The sequence below is a fragment of the Meriones unguiculatus genome, chromosome 5, assembly GCF_030254825.1.
Source record: "Meriones unguiculatus strain TT.TT164.6M chromosome 5, Bangor_MerUng_6.1, whole genome shotgun sequence".
Taxonomy (NCBI): domain Eukaryota; kingdom Metazoa; phylum Chordata; class Mammalia; order Rodentia; family Muridae; genus Meriones; species Meriones unguiculatus.
In genome coordinates, this window is record NC_083353.1 from 44976941 (window position 1) to 44988440 (window position 11500).

Below are 11500 nucleotides of genomic sequence, written 5' to 3' on the forward strand. Positions count from 1 at the left end.
TTGGTGTCAAGAGAGGGCACAGCTACCACTGCAGTCACTCCAAGACTGAGTTTTCCAGGCTTTGTTCTGAGTTGGGTCTGAGGACTCAAGCAATGTAACCTGTGATGGGATTGGCATGTTTGTGGGTGCGGGGCACTTGCAAAAGGATGGCAGGAGGCTCTTTCTAAAGAATTCCCATCAAGCTGCTTGTAGGCCTCAGTTCTCAACATGGGAACCCATCTTGGGGCAGGTAGAACAGGCAGACTGGAAACTATAGCACTAGGGAGAGATTAGTTACAAAGGACAGAAGGAAAAGTGAATAAAATGAAGTGAAGTAATGCACTCACCTGGTGCTGAGGGTGGCTCCAAGGTCCCTTTTCATTGGAGTCATGTTCTTATATGAGGCGGCCTTTGTCTTAGCAGGTGGCAGGCAGCAGCAGCACAGATGTCTGAGGCCGTTCATGATTGTCTTCTTCACCTGCTTCCAGCGTTGACGCTGGTTGTGGGGGGAAGCTGTGCCAGTGTCCTGAGGCTGGCCAAGTGTGATGTTGTCCTCGGTCTCTTTTTGAGGGAGAGCTGTGCCAGCGTCCTGAGGCTGGCCAGGCCTGATGTTGTCGCCCTCGTTCTCTTCCTCCTTGGTCTCTTCAGTTATGATGGTATCCTCCTTGATCTCTTTTGTTGTGATGGTATCTTGTATGATGGTGTCTGGTATGATGGTGTTTCCCTCGTTCACTTCCTCCTTGGTCTCTTCAGTCATGGTATCCTCCTTGATCTCTTTTGTTGTGATGGTGTCTCATATGATGGTGTCTGGTATGATGGTGTCCTCCTTGGTCAATTTTAGTGTGATGGTGTGTGGTAGGATGGTTTATTGGGGCAGGTGGGACAGGGAGATTGGAAACTATATCACTATGGGGAGAAGTTTTTTTTTTTTTTTTAAATATGGAACACTTCACGAATTTGCATGTCATCCTTGCGCAGGGGCCATGCTAATCTTCTCTGTATCGTTCCAGTGTTCCAATTTTAGTATATGTGCTGCTGAAGCAAGCACAAGAAGTTTTACTTTGTGGAAAAGATCATATTTCCTGCCAAGAAACGGGGAGTAAAGGACAATCACTACCCAGACGGCAGTCTGTGATGTTTATGCAGGCTGGGGGAGAGAGCAAGGGATCAGTGTGCCACATAAAGCTTTAGGGCACCTCTGCACCTCAGCCGTTCCCCTCCCCTCAGTGCTGGAGGCTATAAGAACTCACACCCTGCATGGCTTTTACATAGGTGTTGAAGATTCAAATTCAGTCTTTATGCTTGTGCAGAAAGCACTGTTACCTCACCCCTACCCAGCCCAGACCCCTCCACCCCTCCAGCCTCTCATTGGGTTTCAGAAGATTACTGTTTTTTCTTCTTTTTCTGAATGGTCATTCTACACCAATTAAGAATTCTCCACTGTGCCATTCCTCAACCCCTGGCAAACACCATTGCATTTTCCTTTCTTGAAAAATTACAGTACAGTACTCTCAGTTCCACCCCTAGATATACAGAAGCTTGTCATTCTGTGACTGACATGTCACGGGAAGTATGTGTTCCTCTGTGGTGGACCTACACCTACAGGTGGCTTTCCTTCCTGTTTAAGCTGAGTAATAGTTCATGATATATAAAGGCCACACGTGGTTGGTACATTCATCTGCTTACGGACAGAGAGTTATTTCCATCGTGGCTGTGGTTAAGTGCTGTTACTATAAACAAGCAAGCATCTGAGACTTTGAATCAATTATTTTTCCATAACTATGAAAGAACTGTTGATGAATGATATGCGATTTTGTGATAATGCATCCATATTTAATTAGGTAAAATACAAAGTGTTAAGGTGATTGGCTTATTAAAAAGTGCTACACAGTGTAGCTTCTTGATGAGTGCACAGAGCACCCTAATCTGTGATGTGTAACAGGTGGCCCCTGCTGACACTAAGCAGAAATGCGCATGAAGACATTTGGCTCAAATTTCCACAGGTGTTGTAACCCACATTTCAATGGAAGCAGTTTAACAAAGCAGGAGTCATTTGTTCAGTTTTCTGGAGGAGCATGAACACTAGCCTGGGATTCACCATCTGTCAGCGAGCATCTGTCAGTTGGCTCCTTAAGTGAACTCGTCCTTCAATTACTCGTTAAGCATGTGCTGTCCTCCCCACCAAGGATCATAAGAAGCAAGCAATTCGTTTCTCAGTGCCAATGAACAGCAAGGGGCTGACGGTGGCGTAGCCATTGGAGACCATCATGTGGATACTGTGGTGGACTGGGTCACTGTCCTGCATCAGTCTTGAGGCAGATATGATGCAGTCCAAACAGTACATCAGGACGAAGAAGTTCATGACCAGCAGGATGGTCCTGGTGGCCCTTTGCAGTGGGGACACTTTTGCAGAAAGGCTGGTTCTGTGAAGGCGCCGAGCCTGTTTCTTGTGTCTGCACAAGAGAGCCACCATGTACCCACTGCAGAGGGCCATGAGACCTAGAAAAGACACATCTCGAAATATCCTCAGTATGGAAAATAAGGGTCTGCTGCTATACCCCATAGGTAAAATAATGCAAGATTCTGTGACAAATATGAAACCATGTGAGGTGACATTGAACTCAGCAACATAGGAGAAGGAGAAGTGAGCACCACAGGACATGTAAAGGCCCATAGCACAGGAAGGGGGGACAGGCTCTGCTGTGGGGATTTAGGTTTGAACTTTGCCAGACAGGTGCTTCTGGGACTGAGGATGATGGCCTGAAGGATGCTCAGCAGGCAGGTGACACAAAGAGAGAAGCCCCTCAAAAGCCTGTGCAAGTGGAACAGGGAGTTACACTTGATGTCATTCTACATATTCTGAGATGCAAGAATGTCAGCAGCTGCGAATCCAATGACTGTTAGCATCCCAAGGTGGATGAGGGCCAAGAGACTGATGAGTGGGTCAATGATCCGGAGCCTGCTTTCAAGAAGGAACTCAAAAAGGTGGAAGAGGAAGAGGATAATGTTGAAGGAGATCCCAATGCCTACCTCAGAGAAAAATGTATAATGTGTCAACAGCTCCATAAAGGGTCTTGATTCTTCTCATTGTATGAGACAAGGAAATAGAGTAAACATTTGAGAAGAAAGGCAAGAGAAATTATTCATCACAAACAGTAACAGCAACATTGGTACCAAACACTATTGCCTTTAGGAATATTGGTGGGCCCAGCCCAATACACCCCTCTGTACTCAAGTTTTCCTGAGCGCCAAACCTTCTCATTGTCAGTCATGCCTGGATTGTGTACCTATAGGTGCGCTCCCTTGCTGCTTCAAGTTTCCTGTGTATTAAAATGATCATGTATTACAGAAATGATTCCTTACCACTGCCTCATTTTGAGTTTTTGGGGGGCATTGCCTGGTTTTTGTTTTGTCATCTTGTCAGGTATAGGAAAAGCTTCAAAAGTTTTGATTATTTCCCCTTTCTGTTTCCGTTGTTGCACTAAAACACCATAATCAAAACTGGCATAGAGGAGGACAGGGTTTATTTGGATTAACTCTCAGGTCATAGACCATCGTTAATGAGAGGTGAAATCAGGAGCACAAAGCAGATAGTCAAGTCATAGCCACAGTCAAGTGCAGAGAGAGGAGGCTGAAGCCAGGGCTTGGAGGTTAAGAGCTCTGGCTGGTCTTGCAGGGCCTTTGAGTTCAGTTCCAGCATCTAAGTCAACTGGCTTACAGCCACCTGTCACTCCAGCAATAGGGCATGGATGACCTCATCTGGCCCCTAGGGCACCTGCGCTCATCTGCATATAATGCAAACAAATAATTAAATATAAAATTAAATAAATCTTGAGTTAAATTATAAGGAAATGTTGATGAAAGACATTAGATAGAGTATTTACTGTAATATACGTGTTTGGCCTGGAGAGACGGCTCAGTGGCTAAGCCTACATTTAGAATATATGTTTACATGCTGAATTCTGCCCTCTGTGAGCACTGCACATGCAAACAGCACACTGATATATACACAGACATAACACACACACACACACACTTCAAATAAGTAAATACAACACAATTTAAGGCGCCTGTTTATGTTTTCATTCACATTTTTTAAACAGGAAGACAATGTTGCTGTAAATTTGTCCCCTCATTATGGAAAAGGAATTTCATCAGAAAGTTAAGGTGTGTAAGGTGCTTGCTTTCTGTAGCTTATTCTGTGTCCGTGTACTTAAGGATCCATAAGTTCCCCAGACAGGAGGGATGTGTTTAGCACCCATGAACAAGTTATGCTATTTAAAGTTTCAGAACTGAGGTAGACAATTGTAAAAATCTCAACAAGTGGACTTCTCTTCCATTTTAATTGGCATAGATTTTTACTTAGATGAGGGTTACAGTATCTTAATTCAGCACATCTCTGTGTCCTGCTCTGACCAAGGCAGGATAATTTCCACCTTTTCAAATACTGTCATTTCTCTGTGTTTGACACCTTCAGGTCTTTGTGTTCCTTTGGAACATGCAAGCACTTGGTGTGGACAACAGCTATGCTGCAGTGCTCTAAGGCATGAGCACCATGACCTCACACAGCCTCTGCTCTGAACCTAACTTTCAGTCCTGTTCCACTGTCTCTTTCTGGAATTGACTGACCATTCTTCTTGCTATTTTGTGTAATCAGCTTTCATCTTGACTGAGAACAGACAGTTGGCTCCCATCAAAAGCTCAGCAAAGATGTCAATCATAGACATTTATCTGTTTCAGTCTTTAATGGGTTACAGTTGATCACTAGGACCCAGCACAACCTTTGTGACATGCATGTATTTTAGTACATGTGTTTAATAAAAGGGAAAAAGGAATATTGAAATATATTGTTTGTATATATTATACACTGGTAATATCATAAGAGTAACTTCAGATCTAGCTCCCTGCTCCTTTACCTCATTTTAAACACAAGATTACAGACATAGCAATATAATCCTCATACCATCCCAAACTTTAATTACTTGTGAATCAAAGGTGGTGGATGCTGTCATTTTCAGTGTGGTTTGGCTAACTGCCCTTACAGATATTAAGGGACAGGGTTGTCTGGGTGCTGTGGGCCTACAATAATGATTATGATTTGTGAGTTTATTTATAATTACTTTAAAGCCACTGCAAAGGTTTTTCTACAGGTTAAATTCACAGATACAGCAAAGGGAAAAGTAGCCCTTTTCTCCAGAGTACAATCCAGTTATACTCTGTTGGCATCCCAGGCACCAGGTCACCTTCCTCAATGCAGCCCCAGGAAATGCTGTAAAAAATATTCCATTAGTCATCTATTACAGACAACTAAACCAGCAATCACGTTCCTCAGGCAAACATGGCTCACATATGTAAACATCATGGCTCATTAAAGGAAAGACATACAATGACTTCTGAGCCAATATACCACTGTTTTCTTTAAAAGAAAAAAGACTTTAAAATGTTTCATTTTTACTTTATGTGTAAGTGTAGTTTGCCTCCTGAATTGCTGAAGTGTCCCTTGCCTAGCCACTGTGTCCTGCACCAACAGTGCATTTTGCACATGGAGAAATCACACTCTTTCTGCCTCTGCTGCTCTGAAGAAAGGGAAGGAGATCACGGTAACAGAAAATGAATTTCTGAAATGTGACATCTGACTAACCCGCATCTGGGAATTTTGTGCATTGGGATGGAGGTGTGGGCCTCTTCATGCAGATTAGAAAGCATGCCCAATATAGAGAGAGAAGCAGCAAGGAGAAATCTGCACTTTCATTAGTGAGAGCCAGCAGCGAAGGCTGGACCTCAGAGCAAAGTGTTGCTAAAAGTCACATCACACAGGGATCTAAGAGCAGTCTCTTCAGTTCCACAGAGTGGCATCCCATGAGAAGCTAAGTCCTTCACCATCCTGTGAGACATAGAACCTCACACAGCCCCAAACTAGGGACACATTTCATAGATAGTGGACTTGATGCAGTGGTCACGACAAAAGCAGAGAGCAGAAAGCCCTAACAGACCCTGCTCCAAGTTTGGTCACTTATGACCTTTCTGGTGGACACAATCCAGGGTGAAGTTTGAGGGCAGGATGTCTGTCTTCTCCTCTGCAGCATGGGTTCAAACATATCTGTTTCTGAATGAGAAGATGGTGCATAGTGTGGTTGCCCCACACTTACACCTCATGTCCAGACTCATGCCCACAAAGGACTTTGGTTTGCCGTGATCATGTTGCCTGACAGCAGCATGTCACAACATCACCACCTAAGCTGAAGCAAAACTCGGCAAAAGGCCTGAGGGGTGTGGCTGTACTGTTTGTGGTTGGGATTGGACTGCAGTTAAATGGAGAACCTGTCCTTTCTATTGTGCTGTTCTGCTTGGAAAATTAGGGACACTGGGAGACATGGCTAGCACCACAGTGAAGGCAAGACAGCCACCAGCCAGGTGTAGACGCTGCATGCAGAGATACCATGGAGGGGCTGCAGTCCGGGATGCTATGAGCCAACATCTGGGAGGGTTCAATTAAGGACCGGCAGCTAGCTCCGAAGACAGCTAAGAAATGTCCACTGTATTTGTACATGGATAGGATTGTGAGGTTCAGCTTAGGGTCACACCGGCAGTTAAAATATTCGTAATAACCACTGTTAAAAATCTCTCTGTAGTAGTCAGTGGAAAGAAAATACTCTTTAAACATAAAGAAATAAGAAGACTTAGAGGAGTGCTCTACAGACTCCAGCTGTTGACACTGGTTCCTGCCACAGCCCAACCTGCTTCCCCCACCACCCAGTGACTCCTCCTGAGCAACTGTGACCTCCCTCCCAGTGTTCTCATTGTCTCAAGGACAAGGGAAGTAGGTCAGTTCCTGTCCATCTCTTCACATAGGTTCTTCAAAAGATGAGGTTTGGGGAAAACCAAGTAGAGGCAACAGGACAGGGTGGGGCTCAATTCTTCAAAGATTTCCTGGAACTACGAGATAGTTGGGCATTTCTATTCTGAAAAAGGAATGTTTATACAGAGACTGGAACACAGAAAAGATTAATGGACACAGGTATCATCTCCATTAGGACCATCTTCACTGTATAGTTGACAATCATTGTCCTGGCTAAATCATCATCACAGCACCTCAGGTGACTATTCCAACAAGCAGAGCAAGGTGAAGGGATGACATAAAATTAAACAGGGAATGCAAAGATTCTTTTTTTTTTTTTCAATGCAGTTTATTCAGGAACATTGAACAATCCTCGGACCCCGGGGAAAGCCAGCACACAGCTTAAATAGCCTCTGAGTAGCCAACCCAGGCGTGCCACGGGGGCAATGCAGATAGGTCCACATACATGAAAGCAAGCCAGATCCTCAGCCTTAGCCAAATGTGGAATTGTTCATGACAGAGAGCACTCACCATCGGGAAGGTGGAAGGCAGAAACCAGCTCCATCTTTAAGGCATAGCATTCCGCAGCTCTCTACAGTTTCCCCTTCTTGTTTTAGATGCATCAGGCAAGAGTAGAGGTCTGATCTCTGATATTAGAAATAAATTGGGACTTTGTACAGATGTTCATTTAGGTGTCATCCACCCAAAGAGCCAATGTAGCTCATGCCTTAGTTGTACATAAAGGAATTAATGCTCAACTAAAAGGAAGCTTGATGGTGTTCAATCAGAGGATTGACTTCGTGCAGGAGCAAATTGATACCCTATGGCAAATCGCTCAACCTGGCTGTCAATGAAAGTATGCTGGACTTTGTGTCACTAGCATACAACATGAGAATTTTTCCTGTGCTGCAAAGATTCTTAAGAAATTCTAGTAGGTAAAAGTCAGTGAGGAGGTGACTGTTAGACAAGGTTTGAACATACAGCCCATTTCTTTTCCTAAGGCTTTCAGTGCCTCTAAGTCGTCACACTACAGAAGCCAGGGTAACAAAAATGATTCTTTTATAGCACATATGCAACAGAAGTAAAATTAAGTGCATTTGTCTGCATTTGAAATTAAAACCTCACCTCCTCACAAGATGCGCACAAATGAGCAATTCTGAAAACCTCTAGATGTTATACCAAACAACTTAATGTCCATAAAGTAAAATTGCTAATTTACTCCAGAGACGTAAGGAACTAAGCAGATATTAAACAAAACAAAACAAAACAAAACAAAAAACCCAAAGACTGCCTGGGGTTGTAGCACAGTGGTAGAGTCCTTGTGTGCCAAGTGATAGGCTCTGGGTTATGCCCCATTACCACATCATGAGTAAGTAAGTAAATTAATAAAGAAATTAATAAAGAAATTAATAAAGAAATTAATTAATCATTAAATTAATAAGGAAATTAATAAAGAATAAAGAAATCAACAATGAAATTAATAATCAATTAATTAATAAATAAATAATTAATGAATAATTGATCAATAAATAATTAATAAAGAAATTAATTAATCATTAAATTAATAAAGAAATTAATAAAGAATGAGAAATTAATAAAGAAATTAATAAAGAAATGAGCCATATAGGCTTAAAAACTTCCCAAAGACTATAACATCTATTGTCTAAGATTTCACACAAGGTACCCAGTGGGAGTGGAACCCTCAGAGGAAAGGAACAGCACCCATTATCAGATATCCAACTCATGCCAAGGGGGGAAGTCCAAATGCTGCCACAGTGGCTCCATGAACATGTTAATGTGCAAACAACAGAGCTCAGCTGGGTGGGAAAAGCCCACACCTCTTCCCCGAGGGTGCTGGCTTCTGTCCTACTCTCTGGAACAGGCCACTTGCCATCCAGTTGCCATCTGGATTCCTGAAAGACTTCTGGGGCTGGTGTGACAGAGGAGGTGGCCTTTGTCTCCCTGGAGGAAGGGAGGGATTGGGATGGGAGGAGAAAGAGAACCACGGGGGGAATACAAAGTGAGTAAAGTGTAAATAATAAAGAAAAATAAAATAAAATAAGCAAAGTAATTAAAGAGCAGTCCAATTAGATTGTGTCAAAGGCAGTCCCTCTTCCCATACTATGGAACCCACTTGGACACTAAACTGCCATGGGCTACATCTGTGTAGGGGTTGTAGGTTATCTCCATGCATGGTACTTGGTTGGAGTATGAGTCTCAGGAAAGACCCCTGTGCTCAAAATTTTTGGTTCTGTTGCTCTCCTTGTGGACCTCCAAATGCCCCTCAACTGAAGAATGGATACAGAAATTGTGGTACATCTATACAATGGAGTATTACTCAGCAATGAAAAACAAGGAAATCATGAAATTTGCAGGTAAATGGTGGGATCTGGAAAGGATCATCCTGAGTGATCTATCCCAGAAGCAGAAAGACACATACGGTATATACTCACTCATATAGACATATAATATAGGATAAACCTACTAAAACCTGTACACCTAAAGAAAGTAATCTAGAGGAGGATTCTGAATAAAATGCTCAGTCCCCACCCAGAAAGGTAAAGAGGATGGACATCAGAAGAAGAAGAAAACAGGAAACAAAATAGGAGCCTCCCACAGAGGGCCTCTGAAAGCCTCTGCCCTAAAGACTATCAAAGCAGATGTTGAGACTTATGGCCAAACTTTGTGCAAAATGCATGGAATCTTATGAAAGAAGTGGGAAATAGTAAGAGCTGGAGTTTCCCCAATTTAAGATAACACTGACTATAAAGATGTCAAATAGAGACATTATTAGATGGAAATATGTTCATCTATCACTGTCTAACAAAAAGTTGTTAGACTTTCACAAAGGCCTTTTATGTACCTATTGACATGATCCCATGGCTTCTCTTTTCGAGATCTCTTTCTTTTTGAGGGCCTCTATCTCTGTCTATTAACTAAAACATCCTGGGAAGCAGGTCTCAGGCATTGTCATCTCATAGAAACTAGGATATAGCCACTAGTCCAGAGAACTTGTTAATGGCCAGATGTCCAGAGTAGGTCAGGATGGATGTTAAGCCTGGACCTGTTACCCACTGATGAAACTGAGAAGATTGTTGGCCTCAGAGAGCCTTTGTTACTGGTTTGTCAAACTGGGAGGGAAGTGTTTACTTCTCAGGGTGTTGGGGAATTGAGCAAGTAGTAGACAGTAGGTGTTTAATACTTCCTAAGTGCTTACTAAGAAATCCAGAGTAGACTTCTTGTATTCTCACCAGAAGACAGCCTGCAGAAAAGCTCTTTTGCCTGGCCCATGGTGGACACCTCAGACAGATGTCTGTCGGTGAGTGTGGATGTTGTCACTGTAGACAAAGGTGGAAGGAGTCAATACCAGTTACTGCTGCTCTCTGGCTTCTGACTCAGCATAAAACTTACATTTTCCATCATTCTCTACAAGAAAAAGATAGCTCTTATTCTTGAGAGCTCCCTGAAAGCCAACATTTGGTTTACACAACTCCCCTTCCCCTTCCTTGGCAGAGCTGAATCAGTAAGATTTTGAAATGAAAACAAAGGATTCTGGTCCATGGTGACCGCGTGAGTACCATAGCAGACCACACTGCCCACATGAAGGATTATTCCTCCAGGGCCAAGTAAATCTCTCAGTTTCAGTTCCTCCCCCTAAGTTCCTCCCAGCCCCCAACTGAACATCACAAGGCACTGACTTTCCTCACTGCTGTCTTTTCTTGTGCTTAGGCTTGGAAAAGGATCTAAACCCTGAAAACCAGCAACCTGTCTCACTAATTTCCTCCTTAGAGCTCTGAGGCTTGTTGGATAGAGGCACCAGAGCCCACTGAGTACTCTTCTGAGCCCTGTTCAGGCTCTTGCCTCCTCAGAAAGCACCCAGGGAGAAAGTCCTTCCTATAGATATCAATCCTGCAGTTCAAGATCCCTGGACATCCTTGCCTCTCCTGTGCCTTGTCTCTAGATCCACAAATGCTGTTCAGAATGACAACAGTAAGAGAAGGAACATGACAGAGCTTGGCATTGTTGACACAGCCCAGCAGCCCTGTATTGGTCATGAGAATGATGGTGAATACTGTCAGCTTCATGGGACCCAGAATCCACAGGACCCTCACTCAGCATGTTCTGGGCATGTCTGTAACAAAGTCTCTTGACTAGTGTACTTTTGGTGGGAAGACTCACTGACTGTGGATAACCCTGGGCTTGGTTCCTAGGCTGGGTGAAAAAGAAGCAGCTGAGCACCACAGTTCATCTTTGTTCCTTGAATCTGGAAATTTTACCAGCAGCTTCATGTTCCTGCTATAATGTCATTCCCCTCATGATGGGCTGCACCCTCAAACTACCAAAATAAACACTTTCATTCTAAAACAACTAACTAACTAACTAACTAACTAACTAACCCAACTAATACCTCTCCAAAGAGGTACCCCGTTCAGTGTGAGCTTTTTCCTCTGCTCCTGGGATCTCCCTGTAGGTTGTATGTGGTCTCTCCTCATCTGGCCTTCTCTCTAGAACCAGAATCACCTTCCTGTCATAAGGCCATTGACTAAGGCCAAGGACACAAGTGAGGCTGTGACAGCTTCCCCCACCTACTACAGGCTGCAAAGGAATTTTCCCTGATTGGGGTGCCTGCCTCCCACAATGCCTTGCGGCTCACCTGGGTTGGTCACATTCAGGATCCCTGCT

At 43.5% G+C, this 11500-nt stretch overlaps 1 pseudogene; it reads right to left on the bottom strand.

The window, feature by feature from the left end:
• Positions 1 to 912: 912 nt before the first annotated feature.
• On the bottom strand, positions 913 to 1027 carry LOC132654504 (U6 spliceosomal RNA; annotated as a pseudogene).
• Between the last annotated feature and the right edge of the window lie 10473 nt (positions 1028 to 11500).